Below are 12112 nucleotides of genomic sequence, written 5' to 3' on the forward strand. Positions count from 1 at the left end.
TATTATGTTCGTTCTACCCAAAAAGATAAAATTGTGCATACTCGTGTGTTGTTCGTTCTACCTACAAAGGCGAAATTGTATGTACTCGTTTGAGCCTGAAGGTGAGACAAAAAAAATCCATGAAAAGAGAAAAAACTGATACAAAAACACACAAGATGTTCACGCCACTCACAAAAGGAAAACTAGTAAGTTCGTTGGTACATGTAAAAAACCTCTGCTCGCATCGTGCACAAAAGGCAAACTAATATGTTCGCACTAAGAACAAAAGGAAAATTGTATGTTCGTTGGTATGCAAGTACAGACTACAATAGAAAATAAAGAGTCAAGAGTATGCCAGTACAAAATACTCAAACATGAGATGCACTAGAGACTAAGTTATCAGGACTCTAGCTCAAGGGTTTGGTTGCCCGAGGTAGCTAAATATTCAACAGAAGTGTTGGTAGCGAGATCTTCAGTCCTTGAAACATCAGCATCACCTGACTGTACTATGTAGGTGCGAACAGAAGCATTTTCTTCATCAATAAGTCTCTGTTCGCAAGAGACTTCTCTCTGATATTTAGAAATGTTAAATCAATATTGCGGTTGTGTTTCCAGACTTGAAAGAACATGTTATTTAAGATCTCTCCTTATTCAAGGGTTTGAAGGCGACCAACTTCCACATCAACTTTAAGTTGCTCAACCTCAGCAACATGAGACTTTTGGAGACGGTCAATCTCATCCTTTAGTTGATTGATCTCGATACAAGAAGTTCTTTTGAGTTGCTCGAGCTCAGTTCTACAACTGTTCCTTTCACCACGAACAAAGTCTATCTCAGACATGAGGGTACGACATGTATCTTCCTCAACTATTCGATAGATTCAGATAGGTTGGTCAAGGTGATCATTGTCTGCAAGGGATAAAAAGAGATCAATACTATTATTTAAGCAGAAAGATAACAAGTACAATAATAAGAGAAGAACCATACCTAAATAGTGTTGGCAATAGAATGGCGAACGGTCTCACTGGGGACACAAACTTCGGAGAAAGACCATTATGTCTGTATCTGGTCACTCTAAATAACCTCCTCAAATATGGGTACCACCATTTGAACAGGAGAAGTTAGTATGGGAAATAAGGACCTGGTCGTGGGAACCATACTAGTAGTTGCCGCAGGAGCTGGCAGTGTAACCCCATCTAGATGCCGACTCTAGACTAAACTAACAGAAGAAGACTCTACAAGGGTCCCCTTATCCTTATTCGCTAACTGTTTCCTCCTCTTGTTAGTCCTTGCACCTACAACCTCAGAGCCACAGAACAAAGCTCGAGCATTTATGTCTCCTGTCGAAAGAGAAGTGGTTAGATAAGATGAAAAAAATATATAGCAGTCATAATGCGGTTAAGAAAAAATAGTTTACCAAAAGGAATATCAGTAAAAGTTTCCTCTTGAATGTATTCATATAACCAATGAGGGAGAGACATCCTCATTTCTAAGGGATAGACCAAGACCTCCCACACCTCTGAAAGGTTCAGAAGGCAGAGGCACTTACAATAAGTCAAACTCTGAATAGTTGGGCAACCTAGAACAACGACTGCTTGATCTCAAGGTCGTCAATGAGCCCATATTTTTTTAATGAATGGGAGAGATCACTTGAAGAAAAGGTGGATCTCGATATCACAAGACCATTTGATCTCAAGGTCTCTTCAGGTCCTTTTTCGGTATAGTCAACATTTTTCCTCTTTCTTAATGCTCTAGATTTCATGGGAGGCATGGACGTGGTCACAAATTAGAAGAAAATAGGGACGAACAGATCCCTATACATTTCAGAGAACGAATCTTAACTAGATTGTAAATGAAACTGGACTCCTCGGAGACCTAGCAAACCAAGTACCTGAAGAGGAAAGAGAAAAGTAAGATTTTGTTTGCACATACACAATATGAGGCATGTTCGCCCATAAGTGTACATCTAGGGCGAACAGTACCAAAAAGATAAAAAAATACGTAAATGAACTAGAATGCAAAGAGATCCATACTTTTTGGGAACAAGTAAACTTGCTCGTAAAAAAATAAGCATGAGGTAAGCAAAGGAAAGTGTGTTTGTTAGCCTTTTTATGCAAGGAGTGAACAGAATTAAGATAACATGTCAAAAGGTATTCAAGGAAGCATAATGTTCCCTTATGAGCTAATTCAAGTATCCTATTCACGAGACACTAACACATTCAACTTAAAGAAAGGTGAACATGACAGGGGCCCAAGAGAGGTTGTTCGCGTATGATCACCTTTGGGTTTAGAAAAAAGTGAGCATGAACCTGTTCGCTACAACTGCATTGTCTTTATGTGTTCATTTGCGACTCCATTCATGGTGAATAGAACTAGACAAGTTATACCTATTCATTTTCTTGCTCATTTCTATGAAACATGTTCGTGCCCAAGACTATATTAAAAGAATTCAATCTATTCGGGTTCAACATATATCCTATCACCTACACTTATCTAACGAGAATAGAGAGTAACTGTTCACTTGGGAGCCTATTCACATATATGGAAATAGAAACCGAGATATTCGACTTAGACATCGTGTTCTTCTCCTCACGGATCTGTTCATTTTCTATCTATAAAGGAAAATCACTCTATTCGTTTGCACACTACAAGAAACAGACAAAGAAAAAACGGAGGCAATCAAAATGCACAACAGCCAACAGAGCAAGCAAGTCATTTACGTGCCTTTGTAAGAAATAAACAGAATGATAACTGTTCACAAACATCAAAAGATAAAGGAGTCTGCTTATATATGCATGCAAGGGATTGAATAAAGCATCAAGGCAGAGTAGAAGCTACAAGCTCAAGCTTTGAGCATGTAAGGACCTACTCATTTGTACAGGGTCATTTCTACTTAGGGAGGTGTTCGTATACTTGAGTATCTATATAAGAAAAATCGGTTCGTGTGCTTGAGTGTATATGAAAAAAAATCTCTATTCCTGCATGTTACTTGCACAAAGGAGAGGCGACAACTCCACACGCAGAAACATGTGTTTAAAACAAGCGAGATTAATTTTCGCTTAGAAAGAAGTCAGGCACTTACCCATGGTGAATGTTGGCTGCCAACAAACTGGAACAATAAAGTGATCCCAAGGTTACATTACCTTTGAGCAGCTCAAACCTATGGCCCAATAAATATAAAGCTTGAATTTAAGCATCTACATATATACTCAAACCCAACTGTATAAAGTAGAGGAAATGCTTACCCAATAATGATGAAAGGAAGACAATGGCAATGGATGCTTCTCGGCGACACCACACTACTCCAGCTAGCAGTAGGTCGGCTTTTCTTCTCTTCCAGCAACTCACTTCAGCTAGCAACAAAGGCTTCTCGGTGCCAGAATTCTCAGCTCAAAGGGGTCGGCAGCAAGGGCAGCTTGATGAGCTTCTAAGTGAACAACAATAAGTTGTTGGGCTTTAGGTTTGCAAAGTTTGGGCCAAAGACTCCTGCAAAAAAAAGGCCTATAACCTATTTGAGGAATAAAAGAGTAAACAAGCCCAAATTGTGGAGGTAAAGAAAAATGACTGCTTATGGAATGATTAGAGGAGTGCTCATTTTGGTTCTAAAGGGAAAAGTTATTTTTATTAAAATGTCATTTAATTGTATAGCACGAAAATTGTTCATTTTGGAATAATTTTTCACATAAGTTAGTCAGAATTGTACAAAGCAAGAAAATTGACTTGCGGGGCAAATGTTATACCCATTTTTTGGACATGATGACGTTTCAAAGTATAGAAATTATAAAGCGATGATGAACAAAATTAATTGCATTCCTGTTCTCCCAAAGTACAAAGTAAAACCACCAAACACTAACAGGAGGGGTCTGGTCGCTTAAGCCATATTTCTTTATTCCTGTTCGCTCAAGAAGGACAAGGTTTGCTAACAGAGACAAGAAGGGTCGCTAATAGAGACACTTGGTCGTGAATCATGGTTATCTTATGCCTGTTTGTTAAACACACAACATCTCTGCTAAATTAGCGTAGGAATACAGAGTTATCATTTATCAAAATATAACTATATTTGTGTTATAATGTATTATTTGCGAGCCAAGCCCAATCACTTAGGCTCATGATCTAATTGTAAACCTAAACTGCTCACTATAAATAAGAGGAGATGAGATAGAAATGATAGGGCAATTCATAATGCCGAAACTCCATTCTTGTATAAACAATCCTTATGTAATGTAAAAGCGAAGGAGGACTATAGAACAACCGTTGACGAAAGTTCGCCAGAAACTATGGTTCTTTAAGCTTAAATATTACTAAAAGTGATTAAGTGGACGTAGGTAATCTTTTGGGATCGAACCCTATAAAATATGGTGTTATTTATTTTATTATATCTCTATTCTTGAATCCATGCTCTTATGTTCTCAAGTTAACAAAAAAAGGGTGTCAACATAGTTGAATTTGAATAATTAAAAGAATCAAATTCAAATAACTATTTAAACTTAAGAAAAAATCTTAACGAACTAAAATATATTTTATTTTTCTAATAAATATAAAATTAAATAATTAACTTTTCAAATTCAAGTAATTTAAAAAATTAATTAAGTAAAAGATAACTCCTTAAATGTAGGGATTTTTTGTGCACCATGCTTGGTGCAGAAGCTAGAGCCAGTGGCTAGGGTTGCACCAAGGGGCTCGGATGTAGGTGGCGCACACAGGCATAGGGGATGGTGCCGAGTGAAATTGTAGGGGCCTAGGCCAAGGGGCGCGCACGGGTGCAGGGGCTGGTGCCGAGGGGCGCGCGCTCAAGGGCTGGGCACTGGCGTGAGGCTCGGGCCGCGTGCATACTTGGTGCATGGCTCGGGTCCCTTCAATTTTTTTCTTCTTGTGATTAGACTATTTATAATGCTATTTCTCAAATAAATTACAATAATTCCTATGACCCATAAATTACTTACACAAGATCTAAGAAAATTATAAAAAAAATCATAACCCAATAGTACCATATAATTAACGATCCATCATTCAACCACAAATTCATAAACAAAACCATCCATTCAATATACATATCATCATACATATAAAAAATGCAAGAAACCCACATAACATTTAATGTATACATATATGTAGACCGCTTTGACATCAATTGTTGGAATTAATTTGAATAAAATCAGGGACGCGACGGAAGGGGTGGTGGTTTTAAAAATTATTAATACCGAGCCAGGATCAATACATATATCTATACATTAAATCTACATACAAAAAGAGAAAAAGAATACCTATTGTATCCTATCAAGAGTCCTTGAGTCTTTTTGTATAATCTAATGGTCTTCCTATCCAGTGAAGACTCACACCGTAGTATTCCAAGTAGTTCCTCAAACACACAATGATGTGTGTGGGCATGTAAGATTCACTGGTTTGATTATTTAGGCTCTCTAGATGTTCTCAACACATGAGATCTAGAGTGTTTGGAGAAGAGAGAAGGCTTTAGAGACTTCTAAAAAAAATCTGACTTAGAAAATTTCTATCGATAGATTTGAATGATACATCTAATTCAACTAATGAAAAAGATCGTTTCTTCTTAAATTTATAAAGATAATAAAATAATTTAATTAATTGAAAACTAATATGTTATATATTTATTTTAATCAAATTAAAATAATAATTAAATAAGCAAATAATATTTTAAATTCAAAATTCAAATCCCAGGGACACATGGCACACAATGAGTGGTGTGTGCCACACACTTGTGTCTCTAATTTTTCTATTTGTTTGTTTAATTAAATTTAAGACAATATATTTATTTAAAAATTAATATAAATATTATTTCAAAAATAAATACCAGTTATTTCAAAATTAACCTTATCTTAATTTATCTGTTTGAATAATTATTTTATACTAAGATAATATTTAACTCTCTTTAATACTAATCCAAACAATGATTAATATTAATTTCAACTAATATAAAGCTTTTCAATAAAAAATAATTGGTCAAATAATTAATTAAATGCACATAATTATCACTTAGCCCCGAAAAATCAACTCCTTTGCAATTTAGTCTTTTTCTCCATTAATCTTGCCTGTGACATCTTTACCCTTAACAATGTAGGACAGATGTGACTTGGGGACCATAGACCTATAATTATAACCTTCAATAAACAATACTATTAATTAAATTCTTTAATTAAATAATCGTATTTATTAATTCCAGTGCTACTTTACTATAAATATGGAATTACACTCTTAGTAATTATATAACCATATTTACAAAGTATTATCTTGTAGTCCATTAATATAATCAATATATGTAGTTACTCCAATTATTGGTTCGCTAATTGTAGCTTGTCAAGAATTACTATTTTAACCTTCTAATTACCTATTGTTCTAATCTATACTCATATTATAAATTTGAGCTTAATAACTATTCAGTCCCATAATTAACCCTTAAGGGAACCAATATTCGATCCATAAGGAAAGCATGGATTCCAATAGTGTAAAATCATGTTCCTAGCCATTCAAGATATTGAATCTCAAAAACAAAAGTCACTAGGTTCATTATATTAAGAGACCTTAACGAATGAGTCAAAAGATCTTGTAAACATGAACATGAGTTCATGACTACTCAATATTTAGACTGATCTACAAATGATCATCTTTTAAGATATGAATGAAATCTTTATGGCAAAAGGTGAGTTTATAAAATTCACATATGTCCTGTCATATATAATCATAATTATACAAAGTACCTTTACCAAGATGTTTATCCACATGAGTAATCTGAATCTAGATTACTTGCATCCAACCATATGCTTAGCAAACCGTACTAGCAACCATTGATTAAGGATTCCATACTTTAATATGCTACTGATTATTTTATTAATCACATATGATATTCATTCTCTCGTACACATACAAGATCATATTATCATAAATGAGTATGCAATTGTTGACCCTTGTTTTAGTCAATGATATTGAGTCATAGAAAACAATATCAAATGAAGAACTGAATGCAATAATAAAAACGACACATGGATTTTATAGTGGCTCGGCCGCAAGGATTGGTAATGACCTACGTCCACTTAGTGTTTTATTAATGTAAAAGAATTGCAAAACCTGCGATTAGTGAACAAGGGTTCACCGAGCTTCATAAGTCCCAAAACCTTGATACAATTACTGTGTATAAAAGAACTATTTCTCTCTGGATACCAAATATTGCGCGTGAAATAAATGAATCTCATGAGTCATATTTATAAGCTCAATGATGTACATATGGGCCTATGGGTCGTCCTTAACTTGCATTACAAGTATAACAAAATAGTAACATAAATAATGATATTTGCGTATAAAAATAATCAAATATCTTAGGAATATAGAACTCATAAATGCTTCTGAGAATTTGGCCCGGTTCAACGAGCAGCTCTGATTGTATGCATCGGCACCTCATCTTTTCCTGCTACTCAGCATATTGATTAAGCTTGAGCAACTTTAATTTCCTCTTGATACTCTTGTCATTGGTCGACCAGGCCTTCATTAATAACCAGTCACATGTTATTCAGGTGCCTCTTAAACATGCCACGTCACCATGAAGATATTTTGGGAAACATTTTCCCCCCAAGTTTGTTTTAATGGAATCAACATTTAATAAACTTATTCGACTAGCATTCCCGCTGATTTGTCACATCCAAATGTTCTTACTCACTAAAAAAGGTAAGTAATCATGAACTTTTCAGTTTCCAAGATACGATTCGACAAGTGCTATTTCCCATGCAAAAACCCTTAAATCTCATCATTACTTGTCAGATACCTCTGACTGATAAATACCCCTCTCCTTCCTTTATTTCATTTTTACACGGTTATTCTCTCTCTTCAAGAACACTCAGAAAAATCCTCAAAGAACTTCAGACATTTCAGTGCGATTCGAGGTGTCTTCGAGCAACTTCAAGCAAAAACTTCGGGATTTATTCTACAATCCGTACTCCAAGTAAGTTTTCAAACCCCTCCTCTTATCTTTGTAGCAATTTTTATGCATTTTGGTCGTGATCTGTCTGTTTTCACAACTGGATTTTGAATGTTCTTGATTAGTTTTTGGGTAAATTGGGTTTACGCAAAAAACAACTAGAAATACTATGATAAAATAGGTATTGTAGGAAATGTAGTGCATAAAACAATGTTTAGAAGGGTTATTGGCGTTTATTTACACTAATATTGGCTCCAAAATTGAAGTGAAAATTCAATTTTGGGTTTTTCGAAAAAACTTGGTTTTGCCCGCTCGTTTTCGGAGTTGAAAAGTTTTTCTGAGAAAACGTTTCACATTCACTTTTTTATCCATTTTTCCAACCTGCTCGCATGTTTGTTGTGTTTTTATCAGGATGTTGCTGGTCCTATAAAAGCTTATCTTTTATCCGCGAACAACGTTATTCTTATTTTTCTTTTTCTTCTTTGTCTATTAGTTGTAGATTCTCACTTCTCCTTTGCTCTTCTCAGATATTCATGCACGATCCCTGGGGAAGTGAGAGACCAATAGACAGTGATCTGCTTGCTCTGTTGTTTGAGGATCAGGAACAACCTTCTCCGCTCTTTTCAAAGTCTTCAACAACACCCCCAATTCCTACAACCAGCCTTCCTTAAAACTATCCAAAGAAACAACCAAACATGGGTCGTGTTAAACTTACTACTCATAAGAAAAGAAAAACCATAGACTCACCTACCAACTAGCCAGCTGCTAACACCAAGGGTCCTTCGAACGACCCTCAACCCTTGAGAGTTGCACAACCAGAGATCCAACCTAAGGTCCGTCCACATGAAGGCCCACGAGCTGAGGTACGCTGGTATATCGCCCCTCCAAGTGTCATCTCGACCAGGATGATGGAAAAATATCCCAAGAAGTACGGACTTCCTAGGATTACTCTACACAAGCCTACACCCGACCAGAGGGTAAATGTGCTTGCGGGTGCATTTAGCACCTGGTCGAGGTATCACATAGAGGTGGGGGCAATTCTACCCTTGCATGACTTCTTCTAAGGGGTAGCCAATTATTTCAAGGTCGCCCCATTTCAAATAACTCCCAACATATATAGAGTACTATCAACACTCTATATCTTGTACAACCATAAAAAGTGGCATGTGCTCACCCCTTCACAAAATTAATTACCTGTTTGATCTCAAATCTAACCCCAACCAAAGTAACATAGGGTTCTTCCACTTTTATCACCAGGAATCTGGTCGCACATTCCTAAGTGATATAACCTATAAATCCAACGTAGGAAAGTACTTTCAAGAGTACTTCCTCACGACTGATCTGGTCGTAGATAACATGGCCTTCACATGAGGAGTTAAACTCTTTAATCTTTGTCCGTCATTCTTCTAATCATTTTTTTTCCATCCTTAGTTAGTTTATTCTATGTCTAGATCCACGATACCAACCAGAACCCACTCCAGAGATAGAGATAAGGGCTGTAGCCCTGGCTAGCATGACGCATATAGAAAAAAGCATCAAGGATCTGGTCACGGAAAGAAATTTGAGGTTGGTCAACCTTCTAGAGCTTCACCAAGAGGTGAGGAAATCAACTGTGATCGGAGATGGTACTGAGGAACAGAAAACCCCAAACAGCAAAAAGATGTATCATAACCCCAAAGACATCGTCCAACGAGAGTGACCATTCAAGAGCCCAACCCCAACACCAGACCAGCTAATATCCCTCCCCAACATGGAAGGGGGAAACAAAAATTACCTCAATATGCTAGTCCTATATTTGAATCCTCTGGCGAGAACAATACAATTTTTCACGTTTACATACATTGCCTATCCCCTATCTTTGATTTGATAGGGACGACAACTTAAAATTTTCGACAAGTAGTTTTATCTTCGACTTCTTCGAGGCAGATATTTATTGTAGATGTAGTTCCTTAGATAATGTAGTGACCAATAATTGTAGCTCATGTATAGTACTTAGAATTTCTTTTGATTGGCTTCCTTATTATGCATAACTATTTTTTGACATGTCTGCTTGTTCTTGCTTTTCTTATATTCATGCAAAGCAATGCTGCATTCGACATTTATGTCCAAGGGAAAACCTACGAGCTCAAAGAAATCAAGCAAGAAAAGTACTAGAGATGCCAGTGGGGAACCTCTGAGAAAAAAGACCCGAACAGAGGATCCTCAAGCTCCTACTCCTTCCAGAACAACCACTCCTCCTCCTCTTCCTCCCTGCACTGAGCCTTTCACCGACCAGGCGGGAGGATCCTTGGTGATAGAATTGTTAAGCAATGCTTCTTGCTCAACAATTGATAAAGTCCAATATGTAGCCAGGCACCACCGCAACCAAGAGGCATTTACTTCTCTCCCTTCGCTGAGACCCGGTTAGGTCCTTGCTCGTGGGTTCAACGAAGTAATCAGCGTAAGTTTCTTTTCTGTATTTTATTCTAGTCAAACAACATTTCCTTTATTAGATTTGACAACTTCATTTCTTAACTGTTCGCAGGGTCTTTTGACCGTCAACAACGGTTGGCACCGTGTCGAGGAAGTTGACTCAAAACATGCTGAGGAGACCAAGGCATGGGAGGCCAATGTCAGAGCGTTGGAGGCCAAGGTTAAGACAGCTAAAGACAGAATCAAAACAATTGAGGACAAAATCAAAGAAGCTGAGGAAAAACTCAAAGCAGCTGAAGACAAAGCTGCTGTTTTGATCGAGGAGTTGGAAAAGAGCAAAGAAGATCGGCTAAGGTTGTTGCTGCTAAGGAAAAGTTCAAGGAAGCCTTTGAGACCAACTACAAAGAGGCAGCCAAGCTGCAAGAAGATCTGTTCGCAAACATGAAGGAGGCCAAAAGACTACAAGATCAGGTTAAATTGCTCAAAGAGCAGAATGCCAGTAATTTGGAGAGGTTCCAAGGAGCCACCTTCAACTGCTTCTACATGTTCTAGAAGAACAATCAAGGTGCGAACTTTGATTACTTTTCCAGAGTAGGTAAAATAAGGTGAGCTTGCCTAGTGCGCTGCTTGCCTGGAGGAGGAGAAGAATGTCCCGGAGTCTCCTGAATTTTCCTTAGCGATAGGTGTTGACGGAGCCGAAGAAGAAAAAGGAGGAATAACCGTCGACCAGAAACCTCAGCAGGTCCCCCCTGCAGTTGTACACCTGAACAAACTGTTCACGGTGTTAAGACAATTTGCTGCCCAAGACAATTTTATTTACTTTTAATTTTATAATTACATCCAAGCAGAAATTGCTCCTGGTGTAAAGATATTTTGTTTTGATATTACAATTGCTATTATAACATATGCTTATATAACCGCACCTAGCATAACACTTTATTATCTTACAAAATTAGCTAATTTTTTTTAAAATACTCTAAGTGTTGTAGTATGCTTTCCCTTATTTTTCTCGTGTGTTTACATACGTTTATAATATGCTTTGCTTGCTTAGTATCTTATATGCCCCCCAAGTGATCGAAGAGGTTAAGGTTCTCGGTCACTTGCCGTTCACCAATACCTATTCGAACATTACTGCTCGCGTACTTATAAACAATCAATGATAATATTGTAAAATAACACATGTAATGAGAAATACTTGTAATAAATACAATAATTGGTAGGAATAACTGGCTGTGCATAATTCCATTTATTTCTCGTGAAAATGGACAAAAATTCGTGTCTATACGAGTGAACGAAAATTGATCTTACACTTATAAGAGACCAGCCATCTAACTGGGCAACACTTGTTCAAAAACTTGTAAAAAGTAAATTAATACAAGCCGAATCTTTAAAAAGAAATATTCACTGATAATACTTGCACATGTGTTCTCCATTCTTAAGCGAGTAAGTTTGTATGTGCCTAGTTGAAGAATTTCTTTAATTTGATACGGACCCTCCTAGTTTGGTCCAAGCACTCCCGCAACCTGATCACGTGTGTTGAGAAAAACTTTTCTAAGTACCAAGTCTCCTACATCAAAATTTCTTTCAGGTACTTTAGAGTTAAAGTATCGAGTGACCTTTTGCTGGTAAGCAGCCACTCGTATTTGGGCTTGTTCACACCTTTCGTTAACCAAGTCCAAAGACTCCATTAATAATTGGTTATTCATATCCTGGTCGTATGTTATTCTTCTAGGCGAGGGTGGATCTAACTCAACTGGTAACATGGCCTTAAACCCATATGC

Source organism: Humulus lupulus, chromosome 3, assembly GCF_963169125.1.
Source record: "Humulus lupulus chromosome 3, drHumLupu1.1, whole genome shotgun sequence".
In the NCBI taxonomy this organism is placed as follows: Eukaryota; Viridiplantae; Streptophyta; class Magnoliopsida; order Rosales; family Cannabaceae; genus Humulus; species Humulus lupulus.